Source organism: Procambarus clarkii, chromosome 14 (assembly GCF_040958095.1).
Source record: "Procambarus clarkii isolate CNS0578487 chromosome 14, FALCON_Pclarkii_2.0, whole genome shotgun sequence".
Lineage (NCBI taxonomy): Eukaryota > Metazoa > Arthropoda > Malacostraca > Decapoda > Cambaridae > Procambarus > Procambarus clarkii.
In genome coordinates, this window is record NC_091163.1 from 1,438,815 (window position 1) to 1,459,594 (window position 20,780).

At 43.6% G+C, this 20,780-nt stretch overlaps 1 long non-coding RNA gene and 1 other non-coding gene across 2 annotated transcripts; one reads left to right on the forward strand and one right to left on the reverse strand.

Annotated features, from left to right (window-relative positions):
• The first annotated feature begins 3,166 nt into the window (after positions 1–3,166).
• LOC138364829 (small nucleolar RNA U3) lies at positions 3,167–3,365 on the forward strand. The gene has a single exon (XR_011228521.1). It is a non-coding gene; the product is annotated as a small nucleolar RNA U3 (small nucleolar RNA).
• A 3,419-nt stretch (positions 3,366–6,784) lies between these two features.
• Positions 6,785–8,338, reverse strand: LOC138364702 (uncharacterized). The gene is made up of 2 exons (XR_011228499.1): positions 7,819–8,338; positions 6,785–7,325 (listed from the first exon to the last, which is right to left on the reverse strand). It is a non-coding gene; the product is annotated as an uncharacterized lncRNA (long non-coding RNA).
• Positions 8,339–20,780: the final 12,442 nt, after the last annotated feature.

Genomic DNA, 20,780 nt, shown 5'->3' on the forward strand with positions numbered 1-20,780 from the left:
AAGATTCACAATCAACTGTGGAATTTCCATGGGTTTTTTGAGTAAGGACGTTAGTCCGCTCCCGATGGGGAGTAACAATTAATACAACTCAAACCTATTACATATTATGACAAAATTTATTGTCAATATATTTACAACTACATAAATTTTATGTGGGATTTATTCAATGTAAATATTTTATTTGTGTTCTTCGGATTTGCATTTCTCTCCCCATCTCATGCTTACTTCTCTATTTTACATTAATAAAAGTCTCGAATTTGGTGTATATATAGATGCATTAGAATAGTTTGTGCAGAGGAGTTTAAATAGTAAATACAGTGCCAAGGCTTAACCAAGCTGAACAAGCTTGCTATTTTTGCGGGAAAGGTGTACGTGGTTGGTATTACCGTGTTACAGGTCTATAATACTACATATAAGTTTGTGCAGAGGAGTTTAAATAATAAATATAGTGCCAAGGATTAATCCAGTTGAACATGCTTGCTATATTTGCTCTAAAGATGTACGTGGTTGGTATTACCTTGTTACAGCCCACCCTCCTGTTTAGATAGTATGTTTTGTAATTAGGTGGACTGTCGTATATTATTATTATTATTATTACTATTATTATTATTATTATTATTATTATTATTACTATATTGACGTAAAAGGCAATTAGATATACAATTTGGTACTATGCACTCCTTTGAGTACAAAAACAAATAAAGCTAACAACCAAACATAAATAATAATAATCTAATAGAGCACATACATGTTCTTAATAGGTCTCAGATAGCACGTAATAGGCTTAGGAAGGATAGGTTAAGATAGTTTCTCTTTTTTATGGCAACATCAATGAGAAACCCTTTCCGGTTTTTCTTATTTGAATAGTACCTATTTTATACTTTCTGATTGCTGTTTAAGTCAATATATGTACAATGTTTTTTATCGTTAATATAAGCAATACCTAAACAGCAGGATTGGCTGCTAGTAAACTTATTTAATTTTGTATATATAAACTTATTTAATTTTGTATATATACATATAAAGCGTCCCGGTAGTACAGTCGGGTTCATAGTCGATGCACAATCCAACCCGTCCTCGGACAATGTCCATTCCATCCAACGGTCGACCCCAAAGACACATTCATAAAATTTAACATGCTGTTCATTCAAAATAGGATATTTCTCAAATATATATTAATATGATTTTATATAAGCATATTGTGCATATTTAGACATGCATTAGAATAGGCTAGGTGTTTCGATTTCATTGGCGATTATTTTTATTTGTAGAACGTGGGTGAAACATTTACAGCATTGTGTTTCGAACAAAAGTCGTCAGAAAAGCACTTGTTCCGGAAGTGTTCGGACGTAATCAATTGTGAGACGTGTGTAAACTGTTTTTCATTCATGAACAGGGGAGTTTGGCAGGTGCATGGAATAGACTTTGGCCTTTGTTTATGAAGACAGGCTGCACAAACGAGAATTCCGGATTCAAATCCCTGGCGGGACCGAAATGGTTGAGCACATTTCATTTCACCTAATGCATCTGTTCACCTAGCAGTAAGTAGGTATTCAGGAGTTAATCAGCTTGATGTGGGGGTTGCATCGTTGGCGAGGTCAGTAAATCGACCTTGGGGATGGAGAGACCTCGAAATAAGCCTAACGTGTATAAATACACTTTGGCTTCCTGGCCCCAGACACAATGAATTATTATTGATTATATTCAAGAAAGGTGGTATACTAGATAGATAAAAGAATGGTTAAAACAAGGAATCGTGCTAAACGGGAATGAATCTGGAGAAATGCGGTATGTAGGGTACCAAAGGGTTTCCTTTTAGGCAATTTCCCTTTTTGTCATGTACATCAATGACCTGAAGGAGAATATTACAAACCACGTCATCAAATTTCCAGATGCCACAAAGATTTATGGTAAAGTGGGAAATGATAATGATATCGAAACATTACAAAGAGATCTACATGAACTCCACAAATGGTCAAAAGACTAGCAAATTCTATTTTAATATCGACTCTTTAATATCGTTTCTTGCCTGAAACGCCTTGCGCAATAGTGGCTTCATTGATTGGGTAACTCCTGTCCCTACAATTGCATCTTACTCTTACGTTCTTTGTACACACATTATTTTGAAAAAACATATGAATTTGTACAAATGCAAGACCTTGCAAGTGGGGCATAGCAACACACACCACAACTATCAAATTAATAATATTGCATTACAGCAGACTGCATGAGGAAGGAAAGCACCTTGGAGTCAAAATCTGTCACTCACTGAAAGTTGCACAACAGGTAGGAGCAGCAGTCATAACTCTAACCAAATCCTTGGAATAATCAAGCGTACCTTTGACCTTAATTACGGAAAAGAAGGCAGTGATTCAATTGTATAAATCTCTGGTGCGCCCCCATTTACATTACTGTATTGAGTAATCCAATAGAGCATGAAGACCTCATTTTCGGAAGGACATGGCTGCTCTGGAGAAAGTGCAACACCAGGGAACAAAAATCTCCTTCCAATGCTAAGTTAACTCATGTATCGGGAATGGTTGAGGGCCACAGGGCCAACGATAAAGCAAACCAGGCATCACAGGGCGGATCTCATTGAAAATTAAAGTACTGAACAATTTGGAAGATGTTGATCTGAACAATTTATTCAAAAGGTCAGATGTAACAAACAAGGAGCAACGGTTTCAATCTCAACAAGCCACAATGTACGATTGAGAACAGATGTTCTTTCACCCCCAGGGTTATAAACTCGTGGAACAGCCTACCCATTGAAGCCGTAAATGCCAAAACTCTGTTAAATTTTAAAATCCAACTGGAAAAGATCATGAAGTCAAATGGGGTGACCTTCGACAAGCCGCCGATTTTCTGTCCTTGTCGAGGCCACTAATGATTGGGGCCCTTAGGTAAATTCAGGTAACTCATGTGATGCGCCTTTTTTTCAACAAATATCCTTTTTAAAAGGAAACGAACATCATGTAATTCCTAATATATAATATTTAATTATACTATAAAATCTATCTTTATAAGTAAGTGGTATTCCTATTCATATAATTTCTACTTTTGTTGTTTGCTATTAATATGAGTATAAACAAGATAAGAAGGATGACTAGTACTGCGTAGGTGCGCAGTGCGATATGGGAGTCGTCGGGTTGCCGAGTGTTTCGACATGATCATACTTCATAGGATCAATTCTATAGTATGATTGCCGAGTTCCTTGTCCGAAACTTGGAAAGAATCACACTGTGATGATGTAGCTAAGTGCAAGCCTCTGAGCGCGAAGCAGTTCTAGGTCCCTGATCTAGGACTTTGATGACCGTTCATTCTCGGTTTACCGGGTGTGAGGAGGCTTGCACAGGCTGAGCAGTAAGATTCACAATCAACTGTGGAATTTCCATGGGTTTTTTGAGTAAGGACGTTAGTCCGCTCCCGATGGGGAGTAACAATTAATACAACTCAAACCTATTACATATTATGACAAAATTTATTGTCAATATATTTACAACTACATAAATTTTATGTGGGATTTATTCAATGTAAATATTTTATTTGTGTTCTTCGGATTTGCATTTCTCTCCCCATCTCATGCTTACTTCTCTATTTTACATTAATAAAAGTCTCGAATTTGGTGTATATATAGATGCATTAGAATAGTTTGTGCAGAGGAGTTTAAATAGTAAATACAGTGCCAAGGCTTAACCAAGCTGAACAAGCTTGCTATTTTTGCGGGAAAGGTGTACGTGGTTGGTATTACCGTGTTACAGGTCTATAATACTACATATAAGTTTGTGCAGAGGAGTTTAAATAATAAATATAGTGCCAAGGATTAATCCAGTTGAACATGCTTGCTATATTTGCTCTAAAGATGTACGTGGTTGGTATTACCTTGTTACAGCCCACCCTCCTGTTTAGATAGTATGTTTTGTAATTAGGTGGACTGTCGTATATTATTATTATTATTATTACTATTATTATTATTATTATTATTATTATTATTACTATATTGACGTAAAAGGCAATTAGATATACAATTTGGTACTATGCACTCCTTTGAGTACAAAAACAAATAAAGCTAACAACCAAACATAAATAATAATAATCTAATAGAGCACATACATGTTCTTAATAGGTCTCAGATAGCACGTAATAGGCTTAGGAAGGATAGGTTAAGATAGTTTCTCTTTTTTATGGCAACATCAATGAGAAACCCTTTCCGGTTTTTCTTATTTGAATAGTACCTATTTTATACTTTCTGATTGCTGTTTAAGTCAATATATGTACAATGTTTTTTATCGTTAATATAAGCAATACCTAAACAGCAGGATTGGCTGCTAGTAAACTTATTTAATTTTGTATATATAAACTTATTTAATTTTGTATATATACATATAAAGCGTCCCGGTAGTACAGTCGGGTTCATAGTCGATGCACAATCCAACCCGTCCTCGGACAATGTCCATTCCATCCAACGGTCGACCCCAAAGACACATTCATAAAATTTAACATGCTGTTCATTCAAAATAGGATATTTCTCAAATATATATTAATATGATTTTATATAAGCATATTGTGCATATTTAGACATGCATTAGAATAGGCTAGGTGTTTCGATTTCATTGGCGATTATTTTTATTTGTAGAACGTGGGTGAAACATTTACAGCATTGTGTTTCGAACAAAAGTCGTCAGAAAAGCACTTGTTCCGGAAGTGTTCGGACGTAATCAATTGTGAGACGTGTGTAAACTGTTTTTCATTCATGAACAGGGGAGTTTGGCAGGTGCATGGAATAGACTTTGGCCTTTGTTTATGAAGACAGGCTGCACAAACGAGAATTCCGGATTCAAATCCCTGGCGGGACCGAAATGGTTGAGCACATTTCATTTCACCTAATGCATCTGTTCACCTAGCAGTAAGTAGGTATTCAGGAGTTAATCAGCTTGATGTGGGGGTTGCATCGTTGGCGAGGTCAGTAAATCGACCTTGGGGATGGAGAGACCTCGAAATAAGCCTAACGTGTATAAATACACTTTGGCTTCCTGGCCCCAGACACAATGAATTATTATTGATTATATTCAAGAAAGGTGGTATACTAGATAGATAAAAGAATGGTTAAAACAAGGAATCGTGCTAAACGGGAATGAATCTGGAGAAATGCGGTATGTAGGGTACCAAAGGGTTTCCTTTTAGGCAATTTCCCTTTTTGTCATGTACATCAATGACCTGAAGGAGAATATTACAAACCACGTCATCAAATTTCCAGATGCCACAAAGATTTATGGTAAAGTGGGAAATGATAATGATATCGAAACATTACAAAGAGATCTACATGAACTCCACAAATGGTCAAAAGACTAGCAAATTCTATTTTAATATCGACTCTTTAATATCGTTTCTTGCCTGAAACGCCTTGCGCAATAGTGGCTTCATTGATTGGGTAACTCCTGTCCCTACAATTGCATCTTACTCTTACGTTCTTTGTACACACATTATTTTGAAAAAACATATGAATTTGTACAAATGCAAGACCTTGCAAGTGGGGCATAGCAACACACACCACAACTATCAAATTAATAATATTGCATTACAGCAGACTGCATGAGGAAGGAAAGCACCTTGGAGTCAAAATCTGTCACTCACTGAAAGTTGCACAACAGGTAGGAGCAGCAGTCATAACTCTAACCAAATCCTTGGAATAATCAAGCGTACCTTTGACCTTAATTACGGAAAAGAAGGCAGTGATTCAATTGTATAAATCTCTGGTGCGCCCCCATTTACATTACTGTATTGAGTAATCCAATAGAGCATGAAGACCTCATTTTCGGAAGGACATGGCTGCTCTGGAGAAAGTGCAACACCAGGGAACAAAAATCTCCTTCCAATGCTAAGTTAACTCATGTATCGGGAATGGTTGAGGGCCACAGGGCCAACGATAAAGCAAACCAGGCATCACAGGGCGGATCTCATTGAAAATTAAAGTACTGAACAATTTGGAAGATGTTGATCTGAACAATTTATTCAAAAGGTCAGATGTAACAAACAAGGAGCAACGGTTTCAATCTCAACAAGCCACAATGCACGATTGAGAACAGGAGATGTTCTTTCACCCCCAGGGTTATAAACTCGTGGAACAGCCTACCCATTGAAGCCGTAAATGCCAAAACTCTGTTCAATTTTAAAATCCAACTGGAAAAGATCATGAAGTCAAATGGGGTGACCTTCGACAAGCCGCCGATTTTCTGTCCTTGTCGAGGCCACTAATGATTGGGGCCCTTAGGTAAATTCAGGTAACTCATGTGATGCGCCTTTTTTTCAACAAATATCCTTTTCTGACCAGGGGGAGAAAGATACTGGCAGTATAGGGCGTTAAAGTTTATTGAGGATTAAATTCTGCAGAACATGTAAATATATAAAGTTCAAATATAAAGTAAGTAATTATATAAAGTCTATATTAAACACGGTTTATATTATAGACTTATAACAAGTTGATATTATATTAAACTTAATATTGAACATGTAAATATATAAAGTAAATATATAACGTTTATATCAAAATATATAAAGTAAATATATAAAGTAAGAATTAACAGTAACAATTCCAAGTCCGAGGACTAGATTTAACTTAAGGTACACCCGTAGTAAGTATGAGACCTTAGCCTATAGTGACATGGAAACTAATTCTGCAGAAACCTAAAGGTTAACTGGTACTAGAATTAAGGCCGAGTGCAAATGTGTAGTAATTATATAACACTAGGATATAACAGGCAGGACACAAAGAATAACTAATAAGTGAGAGACCACATAACACGTAATGTACCCGGCCAAGAGGCCGTAAAAGACCTAATGGATAAGGAGAAGGGGGTGTGACTACAAGTAGGGCTTACTAGCACCTAGACTGGGCAAAGTATTAGCTGCGGACAGCGGGACACTTGGGGACCGGCGCTGCACCCCCACCGCAGGCCAGCGGCCGGACCCCCCCCCCCCGAAGGGCGAGTGCCAGCTGGCCGCGTGAGGCACTCAAAGTAGCAGAGCAACAACGTCCCGTCTGACGTAGGATGTGAGCACTACTCTTCTGCCTGCCGTCTGCCATTATTTCTGATGTGGCGAGCCCGTCCCGAGACAGCTGGGTGCGGAGCGTAGTCATCTAAAGTCAAGCCTAGCGCCGAGAGGGCAGCGCATAGGATCCTGGAGAAATCCCGCCTGGTGACAGGAGCGCTTGTAGGATCTGTGCTTGTAGGATCCGAAGAGTGTTGATTCCTGACCATGTAAGCGATACCTGGTCCAGTCGGAGCGTGCGACGATTTTTTGTCGCGTAGCTCACCTCCCCCGGGCTGAAAGATATAAGGGTGGGCAGAAGCGGCGTGCAGTGTTATCGTGACAGGCAAGAGCACAGACGAGGGGGAAACCCTAGCTGAATCAATACAGAGACGAAAAACGGGGGAGGGAGCCCGGCAGCAGGAATTAAGAGAAACCTTAATTAACAATCCTGGATGAATAAAGAGCATCCGAGTAATTATACTGTAGCAATGAAGGGGCTAACAATTCTAAGAATCTTCCAGCAAGCGGAAGGGGGAAGTACCTTTGCTAAGAGCAAAGGTGGGAGAAAACCAGTAGGAGAACAGCAAGGAAGCACAAAGCAACTATAACAGGGTAATACGAAACACTATAAATCTTGAATATAAACAATACATATACCAAGAACGGGTATAACAACTAAGCAACATATACATAAACAATAAAATGGAATAAGAACCAATTCTTAAAGCCAAATCTATAACATGCTTGTGTCCTAAGCGGATGTAGAATGTGAGCGGGGAACATTACCCTTGGTCTCTATCCCATCTCTGCCTCCAGACGGGTGATTGGGCTGGATAGAAGCCAAGGAGTCTGCCTAAGTGGCCGCTGAGTGTAGTCTTGTGTTGTCAATGAGCGTCTGCGAGCCGCAGCTAGTACGCCGTGAACCTCGGCAACATCTTTAGAACAGGAGCAAAGTGAAATCGACGGCAGGGAGCTGCCATTCAGTAACTGTAATAAGGATAATAATAAGAATACAATGTCGTAAATAATCGTACAATGAAGAATACAATGTAATATCGTAAATAACCGATGACGGCAAGTGCCGCAGAATGGAAGAAATTAAGAAAGCAACGCCAAACCATAATAACAATTTATATTTTAATAAAATAATACTGGAATGACAGTAACGATACGGAATAATATTAATACTGCCATATAGCCCAGCAAATAAAGGGAAGATAATAGTATTAACGTAGGCCCTGGGCGGCTGCATCCCGGCACCGCTGCGTGCGTTGTAATGGTGATCAGAGGAATATCCGGCTCGCGTTCTCTTCCTCGCCGCAGTAGGGTGAGGAGGGGGGGGGGGGGGGGGTCAGAAGAAGCCGGCGTTGAACGCCAAGCGGGCGGAGCGCGGTGGAAGGAATAGCGGTTGGAGGTAAGGCCCCTAACCTAATGATAGATGAGGTAAAGTTTAATAGAATACTATTACGTAGTAGGAAACAACAATGGCGAAGGAACAAGAAGAGTAAAATAGCCCAAAAGGCCGGATGGCCAAAGAACGTTAGCGACCGTATGGCCAACAGCATGCTGGCTGCTGCTGGCCAACAACATGCTGTCTGCTGCTGGCCAACAACATGCTGGCCGTCATCATGCTAACTGACTGGCTTGAGCGTACCGAAGGAAGGCCGAATGGCCAGTTTTTGCATGACACCGTGCGCGGCCATGCTAAACTCGGTAGCATTCCAAATGATCTTAATGTACTGTCGATACGATGAAGAAAGGGTGGTCAAATATAATGCACGAACTTAGAATATATAAAGAGGGAAACGAGTGTAATAGGACGAAATAACCGGTGGAAAAAAAAAATTGTGGGGGGGGGGGGCCACCCGAATGCACTGCAACTAGCGTACCCTAGCTGAAAATAACTTAAAGGCACAGAGGCAACGCAATAGATTAATACAAATCCTAATTGATAGTCCCTTAATAACAAATTGAACGTGAAACTTAAACAAAGAGTAAATTGCGGGAGAAAAAATTTTTGCCGTAATAAATACAAATCAAATTGCGAGTCCAACAATAACAAAATTAACAGACACGCAGACGTAGGAGGAACCAAGGGGACGTTTCGCACAGGCGAGCCCGCACGGCTGGGGGGGGGGGGCGGAAATGACAGAGGGCCGAAGAGAAGATAACGTCGCCGAGGCGCGCTGGACGGCACACAACCCGGTCTGAGAAAGGGCATAGGCCCAAAAGCGAGAGGCGATAACGTAGAATGGGGTGGAAGAATGCGGAAGTAAGCGGGCGAGACCAAGTAAACAGGGACCCGGGGGGGGGGGGGGGGCAACCGATAAGCCGCGGCTCGCACACCGCTAGCCATACCTAGACATGCCTAGACAGGAGGGGGAGAAGCATAAAGGTAACCCAGCAAAAGACTAGTAATTAGTAATTAGTAACTCTGCAAATAGCACATCCTGGCTGACTTTACTTAATAATTTACTTACTAACTCTGCAAATAGCACATCCTGGCTGACTTTACTTAATAATCTACTTAGGAACTCTGCAAACAGCACATCCTGGCTGACTCTACTTAATAATTACATAGTAACTCTGCAAATAGCACATCCTGGCTGACTTTACTTAATAATTTAATTAGTAACTCTGCAAATAGCACATCCTGGCTGACTTTACTTAATTTACTTAGTAACTCTGCAAATAGCACATCCTGGCTGACTTTACTTAATAATTTACTTAGGAACTCTGCAAATAGCACATCCTGGCTGACTTTACTTAATAATTTACTTAGTAACTCTGCAAATAGCACATCCTGGCTGACTTTACTTAATAATTTACTTAGGAACTCTGCAAACAGCACATCCTGGCTGACTCTACTTAATAATTACATAGTAACTCCGCAAATAGCACATCCTGGCTGACTTTACTTAATAATTTAATTAGTAACTCTGCAAATAGCACATCCTGGCTGACTTTACTTAATGACGTAGGCAAGGAAAAAAGAACAAACATACTGAACACAGCAACGCAAAATTAAACATGCGACATGAGCAAAGCATCAACTGTCGGAGTAAATTAAGGTAGGCTGTTTGGGAAAAGGAATCCGTGGTAATCTGAAAGCAGGAGGCATGTTAGTGCTGAAATGTAGAACGTAATTAAGAGGAAGGGCAAGGCAGGTCGCGAGATGTCTGCCAGTACAAAATAAGGGTATACAATCGGCGTGCATATATAACCATTTTTACATTAAGAGAACGGAGGTGAAGCATAACATAATTATAACCAAATAAGTAACGTGAATAAACTGCAAGAGCCAAGCGTAAATACTGTAACCACTGAGGAAACTAAACTGCAAAGCTAAGCATAAACTACTGTAACTACCGATGAAACTAGGCAAATATGCAGGGCCAGGAGACGAGAAGCTAAAATAAGGGCCCGCGAATACTGCAAATAGCACATCCTGTCTGACTTTACTTAATAATTCTTAGGAACTCTGCAAATAGCACATCCTGGGTGACTTTACTTAATACTTTACTTAGTAACTCTGCAACTAGCACTGCCTGTCTGACTTTACTTAAAAAATTACTTGGTAACTCTGCAAATAGCACATCCTGGCTGTCTTTACTTAATGACGTAAGGCAGGGTAAAAGTGGGCAAGCATACTGAACACAGCAACGCAAAATTAAACATGCGACATGAGCAACGCATCAACTGTCGGAGTAAATTAAGGAGGCTGGGAAAGAGAGTCCGAGGTAACCTGAAACAGGAGGCATGTTAGCGCTGAGATGTAGAACATAATTATGAATAGGGAAAGGCATGGCACGTGGTATCTGCAAGTACAAAATAAGGGTATACAATCGGCGTGGATATATAGCCATTTTACATTAAGAGAACGGAGGAGATGCATAACATAAATATAACCAAATAAGCGACGTGAATAAACTGCAAGAGCCAAGTGAAAGTACTGTAACTACTGAGGAAACTAGGCAAAATGCAGGGCCAGGGAACGTAAAGCAAAATAAGGGCCCGCAAATACTGCAAATAGCACCTCCTGGCTGACTTTACTTAATAAATTACTTATAACTCTGCAAATAGGACATCCTGGCTGACTTTACTTAATGACGTAAGACAAGGAAAGGTGAACAAGCATACTGTAACACAGCGAACGCGAAGATTTGAACGTGCGACATGCACAAGGCTACGAATGCCTGAGTAAAAAGTTAGGCTGGTGGCAAAGTGAATCCGAGGTGATCTGAAAGCAGAGGCATGTCAGTGCTGAAATGTAGAACATAAATATGAATAAGGGCAAGGCATGTCGCGAGATGTCTGCTAGTACAAAATAAGAAACCTTCCGTATTTTCTCACCCCAAGTGTGAGAAAGTCTTAATTTACAGTGTCTTAATTAGGAAGGCAACGAATGAGAAACATTAAATAAACGACGTTCCCGACGACGCTTCGACGCCGCCATCTGCTGGAGGATACCGTGCCCCAGGCAACATGGGGGCCACCCCCCTGTCCAGGGCACGGCCCCTGGAACTGGACGCCGAGGACTTAACGGACATAACGAAGTCATCCTGGATTGCCGGCGGCAACGCCGAACCCAGGGTCTGTGGTGCGTACCGTTAGACGTAAACCTGCCGTCGTCGTCGAGCTGATCTCGGGTCCTTGCTCCAACGCCGGCGTCTCCCTCCGACGAAGAAGAACAACAGACGACACAGGCGGACGAACGCTGAACTTACGACGTAGGAGGAATCCCTGCTACAACGACGTGCAGGGCGCTTAAGACAATCACACCAGGCTACACTGGCCGGGCGAGAGCGCCTGGGAACCAACCTGCCGGCAACACCGGCCAGACGGAGGACATGGAGTAACGGTCCTGGCTACCCCCCAGGCAAGCAGGGCACGTGCCTGAGGGCCTGGACGGCGGAAAGCTTGAAATAACACACCGGGCAACACCAGCCAGACGTACGTCTGGGGACTACATGCCGGACTTACACCGGCCGACGGACGTCTGGGGACATCTTGATCGGCGCGACTCTGGGGAAGACGTACCTGGGGACTCCGGGACACCGAAGGGCCTGGGCTAACACCCCGGACAACACGGCCGGGCGAGACGTCCGAGGGCGACGTGCCTAGCAGAGAACACACCACACACGGCAAGGACCCCGTGGCCTACCAACCACGCGCTGCCACACGGCATGCTCAGGGCCTAGACGAAAAGGGGAGGGGGGGGGGCCGCACACAGGCGCGGCCGTACGGGCGCAAGGCAGCCCGAGCCCCGACGTGGGAAGCCATGGCGCAAAGCCACGTGGATTAGCACCCAAAAGGGAACAGGAAGGGCGGGACACAGCCCAACCGTGCGCGCCACGGAACGCCGTGCCACGTGGCAGCACGACCAGGCGTGTGCCCCGTAGCAGGCCCGGGCGGAGGGCTGGACCTGGCCACGAGTCGTCGCCAGGGGCGACGCTTGTCAGCTCAGGGAGACCCGACCCCTGGGGACATCCCAGGGAAGCCGGCAGACCGGCAACAGGGAACACCCGAGGGAAAAACAGGAAAGACGCAGAAGCACGCCCTGCCGGCCAGGCACGTGACGACCCGGCAAGGCATGCATGGGCCCCAAGGCGGGGCCCACGCCTGGCCACGTGTCGCCGCCGCCGAGAACATGCGCCCCGGGCGTAGGACCGAACCTGGCCACAATCCGTCGCCGACGGCGACACATGTCCTCGGACAAGGCGAAACCTGACCCCCTGAGACACCCAGGGAAACCCGGCGGGCCGGCGACAGAGAGCCCCGAAGGAAAGGCGGGAAGGACGCCGAAGCACGCCCAGACGACCCCAAGGCCAATTAAAAGGAGACGGCCCCAAGGCAGAGCACAAAGGGCGTAGGGCCCACCACGCCTGGCCACATGGCGACGCCGGCAAGGGCACGCCTGGCCGCCGACGGGGCCCCGGGCAGGGCGCGCGCCTGGGCACGCCGCGCGGCGGGGCCCCTTGGACACGGACGGGCACGGCTGGACGGGGCCCCACATGAGAGGAGACCGAACGCAGGCCACTAGGGACGCGGCCCAGGGCACGCCGACCCTAAGCCAGCCACGCGACCAGCACGGCACGGGGGCGCCCGGCACAGGCCCAGGAAGGGCGCCCCAGCTCTCCGGGAACAACAGCAGAGAGCCCAAAGGACTAACTAAGGCGGCACACACGTGCCGCGAGGGGAAGGCGCTTGGCACACGCTGCACTGGGGAGACCTGACTAGAATTGAACAGAAAACCTCACCTTGGGTTTAGAAGTGTAGGGCAGGAGGGCCCTGCTGGAACAGTCTGGGGTGTCGAGGGCCCCAGGATGTCCGTGAGAGAGAGGTCAGGTACCGAGGCAGCTGGCGTGTTGTCCATCTCGTGCGAAGTCGGGCGGCCGGGGAGTGGTTGGGAGGGCAGCGGCGAGGGCGGGCGGAGTGAGGCAGAGCCCCATTGTGCGCCCGTATTTATACGGCCCCAAACTGCCCGCGCAACGCCGCGGGACGCGCTGCGCAATTGTTTCTTTCCCCCCCGCCAGAAAAATCCCCGCTTGTGAAGCAGTGACCATATCCTTGTCTACCCTGTCAATACCCCTGAGAATTTTGTAGGTAGTGATCATGTCTCCTCTTACTATTCTGTCTTCCAGTGTAGTAAGGTGCATCTCTTGCGGACTTTCCTCGTAACTCATGCTTCTTAGTTCTGGAAATAGTCTAGTGGTATACCTTTGAACTTTTTCTAGCTTCGTCTTGTGCTTGACAAGGTACGGGCTCCATGCTGGAGCCGCATACTCCAGGATTGGTCTTACATATGTGGTATACAAGATTCTGAATGATTCCTTACACAGGTTCCTGAATGCTGTTCTGATTGAGTACTCACCTAGTTGTACTCACCTAGTTGTGCTTGCGGGGGTTGAGCTCTGGCTCTTTGGTCCCGCCTCTCAACTGTCAATCAACAGGTGTACAGGTTCCTGAGCCTATTGGGCTCTATCATATCTACACTTGAAACTGTGTATGGAGTCAGCCTCCACCACATCACTTCCTAATGCATTCCATTTGTCAACCACTCTGACACTAAAAAAGTTCTTTCTAATATCTCTGTGGCTCATTTGGGCACTCAGTTTCCACCTGTATCCCCTAGTGCGTGTGCCCCGTGTGTTAAATAGCCTGTCTTTATCAACCCTGTCGATTCCCTTGAGAATCTTGAATGTGGTGATCATGTCCCCCCTAACTCTTCTGTCTTCCAACGAAGTGAGGTTTAATTCCCGTAGTCTCTCCTCGTAGCTCACACCTCTCAGCTCGGGTACTAGTCTGGTGGCAAACCTTTGAACCTTTTCCAGTTTAGTCTTATGCTTGACTAGATATGGACTCCATGCTGAAGCCGCATACTCCAGGATTGGTCTGACATATGTGGTATATAATGTTCTGAAAGATTCCTTATACAAGTTCCGTCCTTATACAAGGCCGTTCTTATGTTAGCCAACCTGGTATATGCTGCTGATGTTATCCTCTTGATATGAGCTTCAGGGGACAGGTCTGGGGTGATATCAACCCCCAGGTCTTTCTCTCTCTCTGACTCTTGAAGTATTTCATCTCCCAAATGGTACCTTGTATCTGGTCTAATGCTTCCTACCCCTATCTTCATTACATTGCATTTGCTTGGGTTAAACTCTAACAGCCATTTGTTCGACCATTCCTGCAGCTTGTCCAGGTCTTCTTGAAGCCTCAAGCTGTCCTCCACTGTCTTAATCCTCCTCATAATTTTGGCGTCGTCAGCAAACATTGAGAGGAATGAGTCTATACCCTCTGGGAGATCATTTACGTATATCAGAAACAGGATAGGTCCAAGTACAGAGCCCTGTGGGACTCCACTGGTGACGTCACGCCATTCTGAGGTCTCACCCCTGTTATGATCTCAGCCTGCAGGAGAAACGAGTCTCCCTCCTTGAGAGTTATTCATCAAGCCTGACCTGATTAGAAGGTCTAGCAAATATTGAGGTGATAACACATATGTAAAATAGTTGCTTGGATATATATAACAATTTGAGATTATGGGCAATGAAGAAGAAAACAGATAAATGACTGGCTAGGAGATGTGGACATTTTGCTGGAGGCGTGAGGCTCGCTTCTGGAGGGGCTTTGACCTCACTTGAGGCCAGACATCGCAGGGGGAAAGCCGCGCTCCGTTGAGCTCCCGTCAGAAGGGAACCCCTAGTAATATATCTCGAAGAGAAGAGAAGTGTGCAGACGTACCAGCTGTGGAATCGAGTTGGGGACGTGTGGTATCAAGTCCTGGGCGATGAGAAGTGTTTATTAAACCGCCCAGAGGTATTATTGCAGACCGAGGAAGCGCCCTGACCAAGCTTCGTCAGAGGGAGGAGCGCCCTCGACCAGACAATCTGTGGTAAGCACGATATACGCCAGTTCATAGTGGTTGCATGTAGTTGGTCGTGTGCCCAGCGACAGTAGCAATGTTTATTGATAAGTTAGACATGTTTTGGTGAGGCAGAAAGCCTGAAATAAGAGAGTGGAGAGGGAGGAACACGGAGCGACATCCACCTCCTCTGAGCGCTGGCAGGCAACTGAGGGAGCCCGGCTCCTGATGGCGAAGGACCCTCCCAGTGTGACTCACACCCGCCAGGCGAGGTGGAGTATGGACCTGCCCAAAACGGGGGAGTCCACTCACACAGTATGTAGAGGACAGATAGAGGTTTGAGGCAAACATATTGTGTGATTATTTTTGTTTATGTGTTGAAGGGGAAACATTTTTATTGGAGTGTCGATGGGTTGCAGGTTTGTCTTTGGGGAAGAAGTTGTTGAGAACTTCGAAGCCAGCACAGATGAAGTAATTGATGAGACTCCAAGGTAGTGGAGCAGAGGACCTCGAGCTGTGAGGGGAAGCAGTGAAGAGGAGTGTCACGTGCTTCTGTAGAGGTGGTGAAGCACCATAGTTGCTCGAGGGAACTTCATGGTGTAGCAGCCAAGAGAGCTGTGGAGGACCCTAGCAGAAGGGTGAAGCACAGTAGTTGCTCAAAGAAACTTCATGGTAGCAGCCTGGAGGAGCTGCAGAGGATCCTGGTAGTTAAGCCCCGAAGAACCTGAAGATATCAGGGTAGTGAACTTCCAGAGGTGGAAGGGAAGTTCTGGTGGATTACTTGCAGGGAGTTGATAGTGTTTGGTTGTCATTAGCGTGCAAGACGCAGTGAGAGGTGAGTGATTGTTGGCATTCTTATGTCAAGGAGTGTTTTATTCTGAAGTTTAGAGTTACAGACGTAGGCTGAATTACCTACAGACGTATGCGTTCTAGGACTGATAGAGTGATCGATTGGTCATTGTTGTGTATCAATGAACATTTATACTGATATATGTTATTGCATTCAAATGCTGATTTTCTTTGTACACATTTATAGATACATATATATATTCTCTTGCTGATGGTGCAACAGTGTATGTAGACTTGATCAACTTGAGGAGGTTGATAGTATCAGGTGGTGAACCAGGAGATAGGACACCACTTGATAAGCTGATGATAGAGTTCTAATGGTGTTGGAGTGCAACCTGATTGTAATAGTATAGAGTATAGGATTCATTATTATTATATGTGTGTATGTATTGTGTATGTGCTTTGTCCAGTAAATGTATTCCAATTTGCTGGTGTTTGCCCTTGTCCTAGTGAGGCTTCCAATGAAATAGTACAGAAGAAGAGAGAGAGAGAGAGAAAGAACCAAGAACCACTGCTGTGGACAGGGTAGAAGGTAATACTAATAAGTCAAAAGGGGATTGAGGAGATCATATCACCTAAGGAGAGAGTGGGGAGTCACACCGGTTCGAGTGGGTGTGTACACGTGACAACGAGGCTAAGTGTTGGAGCTGCATCCCCTAAACGTGTGACGTTGAGCCCCTCTCCAAGAGCCAGAAGCGCCAATTGGGTGATCTCCTAGTGAGGTATAAGCACTCTACCGAGTTGTGGGTTGGGTTGTCCGTAGAGAAGGATCAACGACGACAACACCGCCAACCCACAATCTATAATACCCCTCACTTTAACTCACTGCTTCCTATTGCTTAGGTACTCCCTTATTCAATGGAGCGCCCTACCAGTTACTCCTGCCTGTTTCTCCAGCTTATGCATCAACCTTTTATGGGGTACTGTGTCAAAGGCTTTCCGACAGTCCAAAAAGTGTGTGTGTGTGTGTGTGTGTGTTTACTAGTTGTTTACTAGTTGTGTTTTTACGGGGGTTGAGCTTTGCTCTTTCGGCCCGCCTCTCAACTGTCAATCAACTGTTTACTAACTACTTTTTTTTTTTTTTTTTTTTCCACACCACACACACACACACACACACACACACACCCCAGGAAGCAGCCCGTGACAGCTGACTAACTCCCAGGTACCTATTTACTGCTAGGTAACAGGGGCATTCAGGGTGAAAGAAACTTTGCCCATTTGTTTCTGCCTCGTGCGGGACTCGAACCCGCGCCACAGAATTACGAATCCTGCGCGCTATCCACCAGGCTACGAGGCCCCCTTGTGTGTGTGTGTGTGTGTGTGTGTGTGTGTGTGTGTGTGTGTGTGTGTGTGTGTGTGTGTGTGTGTGTGTGTGTGTGTGTGTGTACTCACCTATTTGTGCTTGCGGGGGTTGAGCTCTGGCTCTTTGGTCCCGCCTCTCAACCGTCAATCAACTGGTGTACAGGTTCCTGAACCTATTGGGCTCTATCATATCTACTTTTGAAACTGTGTATGGAGTCAGCCTCCACCACATCACTGCCTAATGCGTTCTATTTGTCAACTACTCTGACACTAAAAAAATTCTTTCTAATATCTCTGTGGCTCATTTGGGCACTCAGTTTCCACCTGTGTCAAGGGGCACACTGTACGTGTGCCCCTTGTGTTAAATAGCCCGTCTTTATCTACCCCTGTCAATTCCTCTGAGAATCTTGTACGTGGTGAGCATATTCCCCCTAACTCTTCTGTCTTCTAGCGACGTGAGGTTTAATTCCTGTAGTCTCTCCTCGTAGCTCATACCTCTCAGCCCGGGTACTAGTCTGGTGGCAAACCTTTGAACTTTTTCCAGTTTGCTCTTATTCTTGACTAGATATAAGTAGTAGGGATGACACGCCACAGGCCCTTTTTTTTTTCTGGGGAAAAAAAAGGGCCTGTGGCGTGTCATGGTTTTCAGGTCCAAAGGGGAAAAAAAAAAAGGGCCTGTGGCGTGTCATGGTTTTCAGGTCCAAAGGGGAAAAAAAAGGGCCTGTAGCGTGTCATGGTTTTCAGGTCCAAAGGGGAAAAAAGGGCCTGTAGCGTGTCATGGTTTTCAGGTGAATTTGGGGAGTCACAGATTTGGAATTAGGGAATTCTTATAATGAAAAATAATGTCATACGAGTTTGCTAAAGTTCTTATAAGAAAAATAATTTCCGAGACATAGAAGTTTGTTAAGGCCTTATGGGAGAAATTCAAATAACGTGTGTAGCACTTTAGGGCTTCCAGGAGAACTCTACGGACATATTTTACATGTTTTCAACTTACAAAATCGTCTATGTAAGCCTTAGTTATTCATATAAATTTAGAAAGTTATCTGTATAAGTCAGGGGCTCGTACCTCACACCCCCCTCCCTCCCCCCTTACCTCGCAATCTCTCGCGTCACCTTTATTTACTTTGCGCCCAGCCAGCCAGCCAGTCGGCTCTTAATCTTATCTTATCTTATCCATAATATCTTGACCGTCCCTCCTCTCTCTCTCTCTCCTTTCATTCAGTTCAACTATTTTCCAACATCGTATGTTTGCTCCTTTTCATTAAGCAAGTCAGTATGTTTGCTCCTTTTCATTAAGCAAGTCAGTTTTTACACAAATAAATCATGTTAGTAAGCAAGTTCTAGCTCACGTTCCCCACCTTAGTTCATTTGTACAAAATCATTAGTAACAGTCCAAATTCCCTGAGATTTTTAGCCTCTGTATTTCAGACACCATAAATAAGATCAAAACAGTTACCAAGCTCCAGCTCTTGTCCTCCGCCTTAGTTCTCTTTCATATCTTTGTAAATAAACCACCAATTTCCCTGAAATTTCTACCCTCTGTATTTCAGACACCGTAAATAAAATCAAGTCAGTTATCGAGCTCCAGCTCTCGTCCCCGCCTTAGTTCTCCTTCGTATCTTTGTAAATAACCCATCAATTTCCCTAAAATTAAAAGCAGACATACTTCAAAGTTAGTAAATAAAATCAAGTCAGTTACTGAGCTCCAGCTCTTGTCCCCCACCCTCTTCCACCCTCAAGTCTTTGTAAATAAACCATCAATTTCCCCGAAATTTTTACCCTCTGTATTTCAGACATAGTAAATATGATGAAAACAATTATAAAACTCTAGCTCTTGTCCTCTGTCCAAGTTCACTCCTGTAAATTCATTACTATCAATCCAAATCCCCCTGAGATTTAAACACCCAACTACATTTTCAGACATAGTAAATAAAAAACCAGTTCAGTTATCAAGTTTCAACTCTTGTGCCCCAGCTTAGTTCATTTGTGCAAGTTCTTTATTTCCAACTAAATCATCCTAAGATTTAAGATCACCTTATTTTCTAACGTAGTAAAATTAATCAGGGCATTAACCAAGTTCCATTCCCTCAGCCTTAGATCATCAGACATAAATATTTTCGATCAAGTCCGTCTCCAGCTTAACTCTTACCCTTTCCCTCCCTTACATTCTCATCCCCAACGTATCAAAACCTTCAATAATCATACTGTATTTGCATATTTCTCTATATTCAGCTGCGTTCTTGACATTTGTCCATGTTTTCTGTGTTCATTCCATGTTCTACAAATGTTCACAGTCCCATTCAGTTCATATTTTCACAAGTATCTCCATTTTTTCTGTAATCTTTCTCTTAGTCTCATTACTTTCTCTACAAATTCTAGTCATATTTTCTATGTTTTCATATTCATCACATGTTCTCTTTACAACTTTTATACTCAATATTCATGCTAACTTCCATATTTTGTGTTCTTTGTCAATATTCATGTTCCTCTACAAGTTCATGTTCCTCACAAGATCACTTCGTTTTTCACCTTCACTTACATGTTTTCTACATTCTTTGTCATATTCTCCATGTTCTTCACAAGTCCATTGTTCATTCTTTGTATTCCCTATTCTCCTTATCATGTTTTCATGTTCTCTGTAAGTTCATATTCCCAGCATGTTCACTGTATTCATCAACTTTTTCTTACATGTTTTCTGTGTTCACCGTATGTTCACTGTGTTCATTCCCTTACTTAACCTCAATTTTTTTATGTTCTTTGTTTCTTCCATTCACTAACTAGTTCTTTGTCAAATATTAGCATCAGCAATACAGTTTCCTCAACAATTTTAGTCACCAAGTTTTTATTTGCAAAAACTATGTCAAAGTAATTCTCGTAGTCAACTTAATAGTTCTACCAGCCATATTCTTAAACAAATCTACAATTTATTCAGTTCCAAATTTACAAAGACAAACCTTTCTTGTAACTTCTTAACTAAAAATCTTTCGCCAATCAACTAAAAACATAGTCACTTTCGTCATTTCTCAACTAAACTTATTATCCAGTCAACTAAAAATAGTCAGAAATAACCTCGTTCAACACTGTTCTTAACTAAAACACCCTTTCTCTTAGCTGAAAATTGTCAAAGGAAACTTCTTTCAGCACTTTCTTAACAGCCGCTATGTTTCATCAAGAAAAAATTGTCAAAGGAAACTTTCCAAAACTGTTCATAACTAGCTTTTATCCA